Raw genomic sequence first — 16,211 nt, 5'->3', positions numbered from 1 at the left:
GACGAAGCTGCAGCAGCCCCTGGGCGGCCTTGGCCGGGCTGCAGACAGCACTGGCTGAGGGCCCTCCTCTGGGGACTTAGGGTTGGCAGAGCACTTTCTCCTGCGTTATCTTATTGGATCCTCACGACAGCAGATGAGGATGATATGGACAAGGAATGTCCAAGCAGCGATTACAGTGAGGTCTGGAGGCGTAAGGAGGACGAAGGTAAGAACTGTGTCGGCTCTGCCCCTGCGTTCTTCGACAGTTTAATAGTCACCACGCGGTCATGTTTACAAGTTTATTTGTTGAGACCAGCAGGTGGCATGGTAGCTGGGGTGCTGGATTGTCACATGGCCAACCACGGTTTGAGTCCCTGGTCTGCGGGCTTGCTTTCTCACTTCTCTTTTCTCTCTGTCTCTGTGAATGTGTGTGTGTCTTACATAAAATTTTAAAATAATAAGAAGAATAAATAAAATGAAGTAGATGATTCTTTTAAACAAGTTTGTTAATGTTACCCTTTGGGATGTGGGTGGGGCCCAGTCCCCGAGTTTCTGCCCCCCCCACATCTGTCCTGTGCCCATCGCGTTCCTAGGCACTGAGCGTCACATGCTGGTGAAGGAACCCTGACCGGGCCAAGACACACATTCCACGGAGGGCTGTCCCAGGGTCATTCCTGCAAAAGCTGCTCAGAGCAGAGGTTTGTTCCTTTCTGGGAATCAAGAAAAGCCACGACTTTTTCTTTCACAGACAACGGCAAGTGGGTCCAGGACTCGGGTGGTTCTGGCTCAGCTCTGCAGCTACGGGCGGCTTTGCTGCGCCTCGGTTTCCTCGTCTGTAAAACGGAAGTGCTAACTCTCTAGTTCTTGTAAAGATGAGAGAGAACGCTCTGGCGTATTTCAGAGATGGACTAAGTGGGAGCCGTTGTAATTACAACCGCATCGCAAGGTGGAAGGGGGAGGCGGTGACGAGGGACGGAAGACAAATTTCGTGATGATCATCGCCTGGGGATATTTACTATTATTTAGTACTTCTCTATTTTCTGAAAACCATCTCCTACTTTATAACCAAGCATGGGTTAAAAAAGAAAAGTAAAACAAGATAAAAATAAAATACCCACTAAACACATGCCTTCCTCAGGCCTGGCGTCAAGGCAGTGCGTGTATCTAGGGGTTAGAAAGCTGAGCATGCTGTTCAGTGGCCGTCAGTGTTCCCAGGACACCTCCCGCCCCTGCACTGCCTTCGGGCCCCTAGGAAACCCAGGGCCGGGGAGCCTCCCAGGCTGCCCTCCCCGTTGTGGCTGACCTAGAGGGGAGGTGCACACGCCCCACAGGTCTGGTGCGGGCCAGTCCCCTCCCCGCCGCCGGAGGAGCTTGTTCCCTCCAGAAACAAGTCCAAAGGTCCCTTCTAGTGCTCAGGAGGGGGCGACATGGCAGATTATCTGTACTTTTAGTAGTTGCTCTGGGGTTTTTCTTAGGAAGACCTGTCTCTGTTGAGAAATGGTTTTAAGACTTCCACTTGGGATAGGAATAGGTGCCAGGTTGGAAAAAGGGAAGGCATGAGAATATACAGTGGAGGAGGAGAACCCGCCTTGGCGGGGTGGGGAAGACGTGGGGAAGACAGGGGCCGGGGTGAAGGAGTGCGGGCCTGGGAAGACCTCAGTGCTGGATAATGTGGCCCCGCCCCCTCCCCAATTTTTAATAGTAAATAAAATGACCATAAACTGTTTCTTGTGGTCAGTTCCTTACAGAAAACAGTGACAGGCTCCTTCTTGGTTGTCACTGACACCAGCAGAGCAGGGGAGGACCGGAGGTGGCGGGCTGTGGGGAATGGCAGGCCTAGGAGTTGTGGAAGCCTGGGCGGCTTTGAGCATCGGCAGGGGCTGTGGTTGGACTGTCTTCCCCAGACTCAGAGGTCAAGACTTGGCTGTGGCAAGGTTAAGAGGTTGCAAACTTGGTCTGAGTACAATGTGGAAAAGTAGTTTCTCTAGGGGGAGATTAGCGTCAGGTCCGCAGGGCAGGGCCCGGTGAGGGACTCGGGGTGGTTTTACAGGAGGGGACGTGAGACAGAGGCCATGACACAGACCCATGCTGCTGCCCCCTGCCGAGTCACGACACAGCCAGGAGACCTCACCGGGTGTGGGCTGGCCCTTGGGCCTCTAACCCGTGGGCTGAAATCCCTCTACCCACACGCAGGCGTTTCCTGTTACTGCCAACAGAAGGACGGTACTCCGGGTCACGCTCTCTCCTCGTTCCCATGCCCCAGGACCACGGGCTGCCCTCCCCAGAGCGGCCCTCCCCAGCTCTGCACAAGGCCTCCCTATAGCTGCTCCCTCCCCAGATCGCTCTGCCTCTCCGCATGAAGCTCCCTGAATGTCGTCTTCCTGAGAAGCGTCCCACTGAATATGTAAGGTGGCACCCACCTCTGCTCTCTACCTGTGCTCCCATGGAGATGCCCCATGGAAATGCCCCACGGCTCCGATCGCCTCGGCCATCAGTAACTGATCGCGTGTGTGCCGGTCTCCCCTCAGCACGGTCACCCTGGGGGCCGGGCACCAGCCTTCGTGTCCGTCCCTGTCTCTCACCGTGTGTTGCGGTGACTGTCGTGCCGAGAGCCCACCCTCAGGACGCCTGATTCAGCCTTTTAGAGGGCCCGAGCACACCCCACCGCAGACTACGGGGCGGGAGCGCCCGTGGGCCTCTGTCCCCCCTTGACTGTACCCTGCTCATCTGTTCCTGCTGTTAGGCCGTGGGGTCCTGCTAACGCGTTCCTCTCTACTGTGCTCCTTCCTACCCTTGGGATGGACCGAACTGTCACTTCTGCCCGCCCCGCCGTCCCCACACTCCCGGGACGCTCGCCTGGGCATGCACACGGCTCAGGGGTCTCGGGCTCCAGGTTGGGAACGTGCGTTCGGGAGCTCCCTGGCCCGGATGTGACCTCTGGCACTGCGCTGACTGACCGTGAGACTGTGGAGAGTGACTTACTGTCAGAACCTCATTTACATCCTGGGAGAAGGGGCGTGATTTCTGACCCGGGAGGACCAGCGACATCCAGCCTGGATCTGCGGGCAGCTCGGGTGCCTGCTCAGAAGGGCCTGCTAAGGCAACTCCCACGGGACGAGACCTGAGAGCTGCCCGCCGTAGCCCGCTGATCCCGTGTCCCGAAGGCAGACCTGGGCAGTGACCACGGCATGGACCACCGAGGTCAGTAACGTCCGCACCTTGTTCTGGTGGGGGTGGGTGGGGACAAAATGCAAGGGCCGCAGAGCCCGGGTCTCTGACCGGTCCCCGGCACGGCCCGGCAGCTGAGAACTCGCTTGGATTTCGGGTGTGAATAGGACCAGAGCCCCAGTCCTCTCCCAGCTCTAAAATATGACGTCCTCCCCTTTCCAGGGCCCTCAACATTGTTGGGGTGCATCTTCGGGTGTAATGACAGTGGGTTTTCCTTTGCCATCATCTGTGGGGGCAGCAGTGACAATGGCAATAAAAAGTCATACAGTTATGGCTGCATGGGTGGAGACCAAGCTCCCCAAGTCCTCCAGAGACTGCCTGGCTTGGGGTGGCTCCCCGTACACACACCTCTGGCAGCCATGGAGAAGGGACTGAGATCTAAATCTAAAGTTGGACCAAGCCAGAGAGATGCCACTCACTCCAGGAATTTCTGGGAAAGGATCTTAAAGGGACAAGTGACAAAAACCCGTGTCCTTCCGCATTCTTCCCCAGTGCCCCCAAATCCAGACTGGATTAGTAGAAATTAGAGACCGTTTTTAATTATCCTTCTTCTGGCCAGTGCAGTATTAATGTGGTCGCTATGGACAGTCCCAGCAGCAGTGCAGACTCGAGGGCCTGAACCCCGAGGGCGCCCAGGTGCCTGTGCCATTTCACTAGCGCTGTAACTGCATGCCTCCTCCTCCATCTGCATGAGCACGTTTGCAGTTTTATTTCACATTAATGGGTTCTTGGCTAATTTTTTTGAGCTCTGTGCAGCAAAATTTGCCGTGATTCTTGAGCCTGAAAAAGCAGTTGACAAATCCACTAACGCAAGGCACCACCCACACTGGAAACTGCTTGTGAAGTGGAGACTCTCCCAGAGTTCATGATTCATTCCATGACGTTTACCAAAATGCCATGTCACTGGAGGATACAATGGGAAAAGACAGGCAGGAAACATGCTCTATTTAACAACCGTGTGTGTGGGAAGGTGGGAGCGGGGGTGTCCAAGGGGACAGTGTGTCGGGGGGAGCTTTGGAAAGTGAGGGATTTGATAGCTTTGGGTGAGGCCTTGGGATGCCACAATGAAAACGTTTAGTCTTAGAGAGAGGGTAAAGGCCATTCTCAGGTCCTGGGAGGAAGGAGGAGAGTGAACAGTTTTATTCTATTGGTGGATTTTGTTTAGGGCCAAACCCAATAAGGTATCTGATCATAGTTTGGGTCTTGGCTATTGAATCCTCTGAAATACCGGAGTCACTTTCATAGTTCATTTTTATTCAGGAGAAGCTTGGGTCCACGTTCTAGGAGAGTGAGTTGGGGAAGGCAGGGGTAAAATCCTTGGAGTATGATATAAAAGGGCGTCCGTGCTACCCACGGCTCCCCCTGGGGACACTTGCTCCTGCTCTCCGACAGAGGGTCTTCAAGGGGACAGAGCACCTCAGTGTCTTCGTGAGAAGCCATCTCTTCTCCCTTCGAGCAGCGTGAGCAGTTTTGAAAACGGAGAGGAAAGAAGGGCAGTTGACAGCCACGTAATGCGTTTCCCCCTGCCCCGTCCTCACGGTTTCTAGTGCTTTTCCGTGTTCTTTCGGAACACGTCTGCCCAGCGATTGCCAACACTTGTGTCAACCTGACTGGATCATGTGGTGGCCAGAGCTCTGACTGAATGCCATTTCTAGCTGGGCTGGGCCTGTGGTTCAGCACAGTGCATTGGTAGCTGGGTCCTACGTGGCTGACTGCAGAGGGGGTCCCAGCTCCAGGAGCTGTGAAACATACCAGGAGTGTGTGTGCGCGCGTGTGTGTGTGCGGGTGTACATGTGTGTGCGTGTGTGTGTTTGTGTGTACACAAGCCCAAAATCCTGAGGCATGGAGAAATGGAGGAAGAAGGATGGTGGAATGACCGTGCCCCATCAGAGGGTGCTTGCTTTCTCTGTCTCTCTCTTTCTCATGTGCACACACTGCTCTCTCTCTCTCTCTCTCTCCCTGGTGAATGCACACACTCTCTGGCAATGAAAAAAAAATCCTTGTTTTGGGGTGTGTCTGCGGGGTGTTTCTGGGGAGATGAGCATTTGAATAGGTGCTCTGAGCCCAGTGGTGGTCATGTTCAGACTGGCCCTTTCAGGCCTGCTGAGGGCTGAACAGAACACGAGGAGGAAGGGAGAGCTCTTCCCTCTGCCCGGCCACTTTGCTGGGATGTCAGTCTTCTCCCACTCTCAGACTGAGACTTAGACATCAGCTCCCCTGGCTCAGCCTTTGGGCTTGGACTCGGACTGAACTATTCCATGGCTTTCTGGGTCTCTAGCTTGTAGACAGCTGATCATATGCCCTTCCTCCTCCACAGCTGTGAGAGCCAGTTCCACATAACAGAAACCCATCTATCTCCACCTATCTGTATCTGCCACCTCTCCACCCTCGATCAATTTATCTGCATCTATCTGTATCTATCTATCTATCTATCTATCTATCTATCTATCTATCTATCTATCATCTGTCATCTATCTATCATCTATCTATATCTTCCTCCACAGCTGTGAGAGCCAGTTCCACATAACAGAAACCCATCTATCTCCACCTATCTGTATCTGCCACCTCTCCACCCTCGATCAATTTATCTGCATCTATCTGTGTCTATCTATCTATCTATCTATCTATCATCTGTCATCTATCTATCAATCATCTGTCATCTATCTATCATCTATCTATATCTATCTGTCATCTATCTATCTATCTGTATCTATATCTATCTATTTATCTATCTCTCTATCATCTATCTATATCTATCTATCTATCTAATCTATCCATCTATCATCTATCTCTATCTGTACATCTGTCTATCTATCTATCTATCTATACATCTATCTATCTATATCTATCTATCTGTATCTATCATCTATCTATATCTATCTATCTGTATCTATCTATCATCTATCTATCTCTATCTATCTATCTATCTATCTATCTATCTATCTATCTATCTATCTATCTCTACTTACCTGTCTATCTATCTACTTGTCTGTCTTCTGTCTATTATCTATCTCTCTGTATCATCTATCTACCTATCCTCTATCCATCAATCATCTATCCATCATCTATCCATCTAGCTATCTATCCTCTACCCATTCATCTATCTGTCCATCCATCATCTATCCACCTATCTATCCATTTATCAATCCCTCTATCATCTATCTATCAATCATGTATTTATCGATCTATCACCTATTAATCTATCTATCCATCATCTATCTATCATCTCCTGTGATCTGTTTCTCTGGAGAGCTCTAACAGAAATTTACGCTAAGGACTGTATCTTTGGTTCCCCACCACTCCCATTTCATATCTTCAAAACCTAACCCCCAATGTGATGGTATTCAGAAATGGGGACTTTGAGAGGTAATTAGGCCATGAGAGTAGAGCCCTCATGAGGGGATTAAGAGACATGAGAGAACTTCCTTCTCCTTCCTCTTCCTTTCTCTCTCTGCCATGTGAGAATCCAATAAAAAGGTCGCCATCTGCAAACCCGGAAGAAGTTCCAGTCACTGGACCTGCCAGTCCCTTGACCTTGGTGTTCCTAGTCTTCAGAACTGTGAGAAACATGTTTACTTTTAAGCCTCCAAGTCTGTAATTCTGTTACGGCCTATTGCGATAGTTAATTTTGGGTGTCAATTTGACTGCATTGAAGAATGCCTGGAAGGCTGGGAAGCTTGTCCCTAAATGTGTCTGGGAGAGCACTGCCAGAGAAGATCTGCGTGTGTGTGTGTGTGTGTGTGTGTGTGTGTGTGTGTGTGTGTGGGCTTCGAGAGGAAGATCCACTTTCAATATAGCGGCTCCATCCAATTACCTGGGAGTGCGGGAGAGGCAAACAGGAAGTGAGGTTCTGGGCTTTTGCTCTTCCCCTGCTTTTCCTCTCTCTCTCCACCCTTCCTGCCAGAGTCTACTTGTTTCATACACATCCTGCCTGCCCCTCCTCTTCTCCTCCTCTTTCCAGACGGAATTTGTTCCTTCCAGCTCCTTGCCCCTGCACCCTCCAGCCACTAGGCTCGAACTTCTTAAATTTTCAGACTCTGGACTCTGCAGCGCTGCCAGGAGGTGCTCAGGGCCTGCAGTCTCCTGAGAACCTGCTGCAGGCCTCAGACTGGAACTGCACCAGCTTCCCTGCCTGTTCTTCCGGTGTTTCAACAGCTCGCAGACAGCCTCCTGGGGGCTTTTCTGTCTTGTGACCATGTGAAATCTCTTCTCTACTGAACCCCTTCTTTTAGAAATGCATCTGTGCAGTCGGTTCTGCTTCTCTGGCATGATGAAGGTCCCTGCGTTTGGCTCAGAAACGCCCACAGAATGGGCCCACAGAAGGTGGAGCAGCGCTTGGATCAGGTCTCAGGCCCCGGCACGTAGTGCTCTCTGCCGAGCAGTGGTAACTGCGTCTCTAGGGTTCCAGTTCACCTTCCACGCCTGCTCGCCCGCCTCTCTGTCTCACCCTTTCCAACCCGCCCCCATTCACCTATCTCCCCATCTCTTTAGAAACGGGCTCCCCATGCAGCGTGGTCTTCTGGACATGGAATAAACGACTGCTGTAAAATAGCAAAACAGCTATTGCTGGTGAAACGCTTCCTCAGAAATTCAGGATTTGTTGGTAATTCACCCAGAGCAGAACATGAATTATCTGTTGAAATGGAAATAATTAGTGAGAATTCAATAAAAGAGGACAGTTTTAATTTATTCCAAAAAATCATTTAAGCACATTAGACATTGATGAAGCCACACAATGCTGCTTGATGCTGTATATAAACAACTACTGTACTCAGCACTACGCCCATTAAAGCCAGCGTGACAACATCCTAATTTGGAAACACTTTTTTGATTATTACTTTGAGTAACTTGATGTACCAGAGTACAGTATGATATTACTAAGTGAAAATCAACTTGAGAAGATAGGCTATTGTTAGAAATAAGAATTAAACCGAGCTGGAGCCTGAAGCAAAGAAAGATAGCTTTAGGCAGCCGGAAATAACACCATTTGGCCTCCAGGGAAGGAACGGGGGAGGATAAGCCTCCTCTGCATTAACCCAGTCCGGCCCAGGTCAGTCTAATGTGAGTGGGTCTGAGCATAGCATAGGGTATTTAATTCACCCAGTCCTTGCAGGTGGAAAATTTTGAGCAGGAAGGAAAGTTTTCATTCTAGGTCAGAATGGAAAGGTATTTTTGTTGTTCTCTCTTCTCGGCAAATTTGTGCTCCTTTCTCCTGGGACCATTTTCCTAGAAGGGGTGAAGGACTGCCTTCCTGCCTTCCCTGCAAGCTGCCTTCTCTCCCCTCTTCCCGTTGGTCAGAGTCACATCCTTTCCTCGTCCTTATTCTTTCTTGGCATGCCACGCTGGAAGGGCCTTGGAGGGGCGAGCAGAATCTCTCTGTTGATAGCAATGGTCTCTGATGTGAGAACAATGCAGTTCCATCATTTTACGATGCAGATTTCTGAGTTTATCTCTTTTTAAAAAATATTTTTTTAAATTATTACTGTTTTTAAAGATTTGCTATAATGCTCACCAAAGAGAGACAGAGAGAGAGAGAAAGTGAGAGAATGAGAAGCAAGCCACCAGGCCAGGACTCAAACTGTGATTGACCATGTGGGAGTCCAGCGTATTAACCAGCACGTCACCTTCTGGCCTCAGAGTTTATCTCTGGTAGCAGCTAGACTGACACTCTACTAGAATGTCTTCAACAGGAACTTAATGAGATGATGTAGGGCGTGAGAGTGTGGAAAAGTTTTGGAAATACATAGATTGTAGTGTCAATGGTGACGATTTGGGGGTAGATTTTTTTTTTTAACTTTTGTTTAATATTTGGGGATAGTTTATTTATTTATTTACTTATTTTTGCTTTTCTTTTTTTTTTGGAGAGGTTTTTGCTATAGGGCAAGTGCGCTCGCCAGACAGACAGAGAGAAAGTCAGAGACAGAAAGTGAGATATCACCCCCCCAGGGAGGATGGCCACGCCATAATCCCTTCTCCATTCTCCTCTCAGGATCTTGGGCACGCACATGTGCCAGGCGTGAGTTTAAGCCATGGGGTCTGGGACTTGAACCGTGGTTGACTACATGGGAGTTCAACGACATAGCCATTACGCTAACTGCTGGTCCCAATATTTGGGGATAGTTTCTAAATTTTCTAATGATTATCACAAACTTATAAGTTTTACTATCTTTAATAAAACAAAGCATCAGGCTAGACATTGGTTAAGTGGTGGTAGACGTGGACTCGCATGGTGGGAACGGTCCTGGGTTCACTCTCTGGGTTCTCCTTGAACGTGCCGGCACACGCCTGCATGCCCGTGAGGTAAGCCGACCGAGGATGACGCAGATGGCCATGTGAAGACCCTTGGCTTGTGCCTGTCTGTGTCTCTACTTTGGGGTAAGTAAATAAATCAACTTTTTTTTAAAAAAGCAAAATATTTATTTTATAAGGGAAATGAAGCCTCGCCTCTATTTTTTTTTATTGTCATTTTGATTTTTGCTTTCTTTTCTTTTCTCTCACTTTGATTACTCATTCTATCCAGCTCTTTGCATCCAGTCACCAAGATCCAGCAACTTGCCTGTCCAAGAGGGCTAAATACACACTCATTGTTTTGCCCACTACCTCCACTGCGAGTCTGCCAGGCAGCGGAGACTGGAAGTCATGGTGGTTGGCACCCGGGAGGGCCAAGTCAGAGACCTGCTGGGACACCCACCGCGTAGGCCGGGCAGGAGAGAGAAGCCGGGACCTGACGTGTGCGAGGAAAATGTGGCTGAACTATGAGAAAAAGCTTTCTGCGGCCCTAATTCAGTCTTGGTTTTGTTTTTGGTTCTACAAGCTCTTCTCTTACCCAATGTCTTCTGCCCTGTGGTTTCTTGTCCTGTTTCCTCAAGGTCCCACTCGCATGTCTTTTTGAAGCTCCCAAGCCAATGCACACTTATACTTCCCTCCCTCCCTCCCGCTTTCCCTCCCTTCCTTCTTTCCTTCCTCCCTTCCTTCCTTCTTTCCTTCCTTCCTTCCTTCCTTCCTTCCTTCCTTCCTTCCTTCCTTCCCTCTTGGTTGTTGACAGCAGTTCATAGACATATGCCCTCCTGAGTTGGCAGGAAACATTACCTTTTCCATATGGTTTGTGAGTCTCCTCATGTTCTTCATGTGTTTCTTTGCTTCCCCATAACTTAATGGGGAAAGATTTTTCCAGGCCAACAGAGGATCTACCTGGCCTAGAGTCTGTCAGAGGGACTCCAAGAGAAGTAGGTGAGATCCTGTGTCCTGAGCCTGCGCTCGCAGCATGCGTGAGACATTCTCCAGCTAATCACAGCGGGTCGGACCTCAGATACAGGACGCAGAGCGCCCTGGGGCAGAGCAGAGCGGTGAGGAGCACTGCCTGAGGGGCAGGCACGTCCGAAGAGATGGTCACATTTGACTGCGTGTCGAAGATGCGTCCTGATTCATTCAGTAGAGAGAGAAGCAGGGTGTGGGAGTTGGGGAGCTGTCAAAAGCCTAGAGTGAGTAGTTTGGAATCAGAAGGGTGTAGGGTGGTGTCTGAGGTCAGGAGATGAAGACACAGAGGGGCAGGAGGCCATCAAGCTTGTCCTTTGAGGGCAGGCAAAGAGCCACTGCGGGGTTCAGTAGGGGAAGGTGAGAAGAGCTCTGTGGGGCGAGAAGCTTTCGGGCCAACAACGTGGCAGCACAGAGGCTGTACCCGAGAGGGTGGGCCCAGACACGGGGCGCCGTCACGTGTTCCCTGAAGGACTTCTGGAGACTTCCGTGTCTGTGGCCAAGATGTAACCATTTATTGGGAAAATATGCTTTAATAGTCCTACATTCAAAAGGACCCAATTAACCATTTCTCCTCCTTCTATTAAAAAATACATTATTCTATTCCATGAAACATTTAAAATGTCCCTGGCCAAGCAGGTGCCCAGGGGGTTGTGCCACTGCACAGTGGTGAGGTCACATGGGTGGTCACGTGGGAGCCCTCGTTCAGTTTTCAGCACAATCTAAAAACAGACCAGGCTCGGCGTGCGTGTCTATAATCCTAGCTACCCCGTCCTGGGGCGGTGGGTCCTAACGGGCGATCCTATCAAAACGACCTCTCCCCCTCCCTCCCCCTGTCATTCTCCCTCCTGCTCTCTCTCTCGCACATGTCTAAGCAAACAAATCAATAAATACCCAATCAAGCCTGGACCACGCTTTCCAGTTCAAAAGCTTTTACATGCACGTGCCTCGCGGATAGGCACTCTTTGCCTTTAAATAGCCCGAAATTCTCATGGCTTCAGCAGTGACAGGAGTGACACTTCCACACCGATTCCTCCCCCTGCTCTCCCGTGTCTGTTCCCCACACGTCCACGTGGGGACATTAACATGCAGCTCAGTTCGTGTCTGTCGCCTCCTCTCTGCCTGCTGGGACTCGGAGGAGGTGTAAACCTGCCAGTCCCCTTGCCGGGGCCTCATCTGCCAGGCTGCGTTTCTTCACTTGGCCTTTTGGCAGCTCCGGCTGCTGGTGAAAATGAGATGATTAGTGTAACACGAGCACGTGCTGGGGCTGTGACCCTGGGGCTGTGACCCAGCACGGTCCCGGAAAGTCACTAACAAGTAAACCCGGCAACGACAGCGCCATCAGCCCTCTGCACAGCGCAGAGGCACCAGGAAAGCGAGGTGTTCTGCCCGTGGCTGGCCCACGGCCTTCCTGTGGAGGACAGCCACGGCGTCCTGAGGCGAGGTCTCTCTGCGGGAAGGAGCTTCTCTGTGAAACAAGAAGCCCACGGGTCAGGAGTGAGCCCTGGCACAAACGGGGTCCCGGGAGTGGACGTCTCTGAAGACGCCCATGGGGCGTGAATCGCATTTCGATGTCCCGAGCTCTCAGTGCCCTCTCTGACCTTTTCTGGTCTACCTTCGTCAGTTACCCTGGCGAAATGCCACAGACGAGAAGCAGCCTCGGTAACCCACTTCACTGCCGCCGCAACCGTCTACACGGACTCCACACCCGCAGAGACACAGTGCCTGAAAACATTTCTTTTCATTTTATCCTAAGTGGAGAAAAGAAACATCCTGATCCCAACCAAGCCACTGGGTAGGAGAATTTTATATAATTGAACTTGAAAACTGTGATTTGAATGGCTATTCGTTTTTCTCCACCTTCTACTAAATGAGGCTGGGCCTTGGCCTTTCTTTAGGGTCAGTGCGTGTGTGTGTGTGTGTGTGTGTGTGTAATGTTTCTGTGTTTCCCTAACGCCCACCTGTGTTTCCTCATCTACACACTGGGAAGTTAGCCATGCTAGCCCTGCCTAGCTACAAGTTTGGGGATAAAGGTTAAGAAGAAGGACAGGAGGCAGAGTTTATTTGGAAGAGAACCATGACGGTGTAAGGTGCTGTTATTATCTTGATCAATTCACAGGGACCAGCAAAACCCAGGTGGGTCTCCAAGTCACATATGAGCCTGGGGGACCAGCAGTTGGCGTAATGGCTATGTCGCTGGATTCCCATGTAGTTGACTGCAGTTCGAGTCCCTGACCCAGTGGCTTAAACTCACAACAGGCACATGGGCATGTCTGCTCAAGATCCCGAGAGGAGAATGGAGGAGAAGTGATTGCAGCATGGCCAAACCTCCTGAGGGGTGATTTCTCTCTCTCTCTCTCTCTGTGTCTCTCTCTCTCTGTCTTTCTGGTGAGCGTGCTTCAGCAAAAGCCTCTCCAAAAAAAAAAAAAAAACATACTCATATATATATATGAGCCTGGTTTTGAGGCACAGAGAGCCTGGTGCATGCTGGGAAAGTGGGTGGAGAGTCCATACTGGGGACTGAGCAGTGGCCCAGTGGTTGGGTCTCTAGGAGAAATGGAAGGGGATGGTTTTGTTAAATCCTTGGGAATGCAAGGGCAATCTAAGACTACTTTGAAGTTTAAGGGGTTAAGAGACAAGCATTGTTTTGCCTTTTTTTTCCTTAGGTTTTTGCCTAGGGCACAGAGCAGAGACAGAGACAGGAGGAAAGTGAGAAATCATCCCCTAGAGGGGGTGACCACACCACAATCCCTTCTCCTCCATTCTCCTCCCAGGATCTTGGGCATGCACGCACATACACGTGGCATGATTTTCAAGCCATGGGGTCTCAGACCTGAGCCATGATCAGCCATGTGGGCGTCCAGTGATGTGACTGCTATGCCATCTGCTGGTCCCTTGCCTTGCTTCATACTTGAACTATAAGATGGTATGGAGCATTGGGGACTTCTGCGCTGCGCTTCCAGAGACAGCTGAGGTGGCCTTCACAAGCCCCATCCAAGTCACCCAGACACAGAAGAGAAGCCCCATATCATGTGTGAGCAGCCGACAGTCGTAATGTTCACCACATCCCAAGGGATTCCCCGAAGTAAGCCGATGGAGGAGACTTGGCAGGGTGTTGGGACCCCTACGATAACAAGTGGAAGAAAAAGAGACAAAGAAGGCATGATCATTGCAGTTGACCCTGCCTTGAACGTGAGCTTCACCTGACCTGGCTAACCACTGTCTATCTCTGTACGTGTGTTTATGTATGTGCATGTACATGTATCTGCATCTATCGTACTCCATGACAGTAATCTGCAAATGAGGTTAGTCTCTAACGTAACCAAGGGATACGCTTGTGGCAACTGTTTATCCTTTCCTACAAAATGGCTCGTGTCTGTCCAGCACATCAGCACTTCTCTTCAGAGCGATGTTGACATATCTACTAAATATTGTAAATTAACATTCTCTTGATTTGCACAGTGTTCAAGAGTGTTTGCTCTGGAATCGAACAGCTCCGGTTCAAATGCTGGTTCTTCTACTTCCTAGCTGTGTGAGTTTGCCCCAATTATTTCATCTCTTTACTTCTCAGTTTTACCCATAAAATGAGTAAGTAATACTCCAAAGACAAGTACGGCAGCATTCCGAGGATGTGAGAAGCATGTGGTATGGACGACATGGTTTCTCCAAAGTGCCTTCAGACTGCTCAGAACCCAGAAAGCTGTAAAGAGGTAGATGAGAAACGAGACCAGGACGAGGCTGGGGCCAGCCCCACAGGAACTGGAACAGCCCTAATACCTTTGTAGGTTCGCGATACGGAGTCGAATCTACGTGATCTCGAAGATCTCATTTCTCTCTGCCGACTGCATGTGCACCGGGAGGGAGCGGCTCCTCACCTTCCGGTGACGCGGAGTGCCATGTTTGCAGTCAAGTGCAGCTCCAGTCGTCCCTTGTGCCTGCAAACAGCGGGAGCTTGGCAGGGGCTGCTGTCCCCAGGTCTCCGCATCTTTCCACGGTGCGAGGGCTCCTGAGCTACGCTAGCCGATCATTGGCCCACCCTTCCTGCTGCCCACCGCCCAGCCATCCACTCACCCAGGCAACAAACAATTCTTCCTGTCCACTCAGTGCCAGGCCAGTCCTAGGGTAGCAGGAATACGGATGGAACTAAAACATGGGAGCCTGCAGACGGCATAATGGTTACTATTATTTACTAAGCACTTACTACTGCATATCAGTCATGGCTCTTATCACTTTATAAATATTAATTCATATAATTCTTAACACCCCCCCAGAAGTAGATGCAGCTTTGACCACCCCCATATTACCAGGGAGGGAAGTGTGCTACCAAGTTGAAATAGTGTGTGTGACACAGGTGGAGTCGGGACTTGAACCTGGGGAGTCTGGTTCTGGAACACGTACAATCCTGTGATACGATCCAGACAGGAGTCAAGAAGCCCAAAGCTGATTGAACTCACTGTACCTGCCCTTCCCGACTCCAGCCCACAAACATCTTACTTACCTGCGGGAAATTGTAGTTCAGGTGACATTAGTTGAGAATAGGGGATGTTTTGTGGACAAATGAAGTCACCAAGACACAGCCCAGGAGATGCGTGGGACGAAGTGTGTGTCACAGGCTGCTTCGCCCCTCATGGTTTTCCTCTCCTCGGCCTCCCTGGGTTACTGCCCAGGGTCAGTCCACCCTGGGGTGAAAGGGCCATTGCTGCTGCTCACCTTGTTCTGGACAAGTTCTGTACTGAGGAATGTCGGCCCACGTGCTGGTCTGTAGGCCATCTGAACCGACTTACACGGAGGGAGGTCAGGCCCCGGTCTGGACTGAACCAGCTTCCCTCAGCAGTGAGGCCGTGGCCCAGTCTGCTTTGGGGAAGACGGAATCTAGAGTGGTGCTGCCCCACTTTAAGGAGCCCAAGCAACCCCTCCGGCTCCTGATAACGCACAGGCCCTGTGTGTGGGGAGGAGTCCAGGATTCTGCACTTCCGGGAGCTGCTGGGTGATGCTTGCTGCTGGTCCATGCACCACACCTGAAGAAGCATGAGCAGCCTGCTGACCAATGCTCGCGCCATAGCAGGAGCTGATGATGCAAGGAAGGAGGAGGAAGAAGAGGGCCGGCGAGCTGAAGGCCAGCCATCCTGCCCACTTCCCTGCCCCAGGTTAGTTCCCAGGGCTCATGGATAGCATGGGATAACTGACGTTCTTAGGAGGGTAGCCTTTTGCAAATAGGGTCAGTCTTCCGGATGATACTTGAGCAAGAAGGGGAGTGAGTAATATGTGATAAAAATATTTCCATCAAGCATTTTTCAATTAAAAACAAAAGTAGGAGTTGCAGGTAGGGAACATCTGTTCCAGAGGAAAAAAATACTTCTGCCGATTTCCCAAGGGATTAGGTAAGTAAGGCGTTATCTAAATGTGTAAAGTCGTTTCCTAAGCTCCTTGTGGTGCATGGGTTCTACTGTGATGAGATAACATTCCAACAAAACAACAGATGTTTCCCGGTTTGTTGTTGCCCCAGGTCTCCTCCGTTGAGTCATCCATGGCTCTGAGATGGCAGATTCAGAGTCAGGTCAGTGTCTGAGCGGAGTCAACAATTTTAAAAACTTCCGGAAATGTGGATATTTTAAAAATTGTATATTTTAGTAATAGCGTTTTTTCTTTTATTTATTTTTGTTTACATTCAATCACTATACCTCTTTACAGCATAGAAAACGAACTTTCCCAGCATGAATATGCTGTGTATTAGTCAGGTCAGAGATTAC

This window comes from Tupaia chinensis, unplaced genomic scaffold (assembly GCF_000334495.1).
Source record: "Tupaia chinensis unplaced genomic scaffold, TupChi_1.0 Scaffold000088_1, whole genome shotgun sequence".
Taxonomy (NCBI): domain Eukaryota; kingdom Metazoa; phylum Chordata; class Mammalia; order Scandentia; family Tupaiidae; genus Tupaia; species Tupaia belangeri.
Note: the sequence above shows the minus strand (reverse complement) of the source record.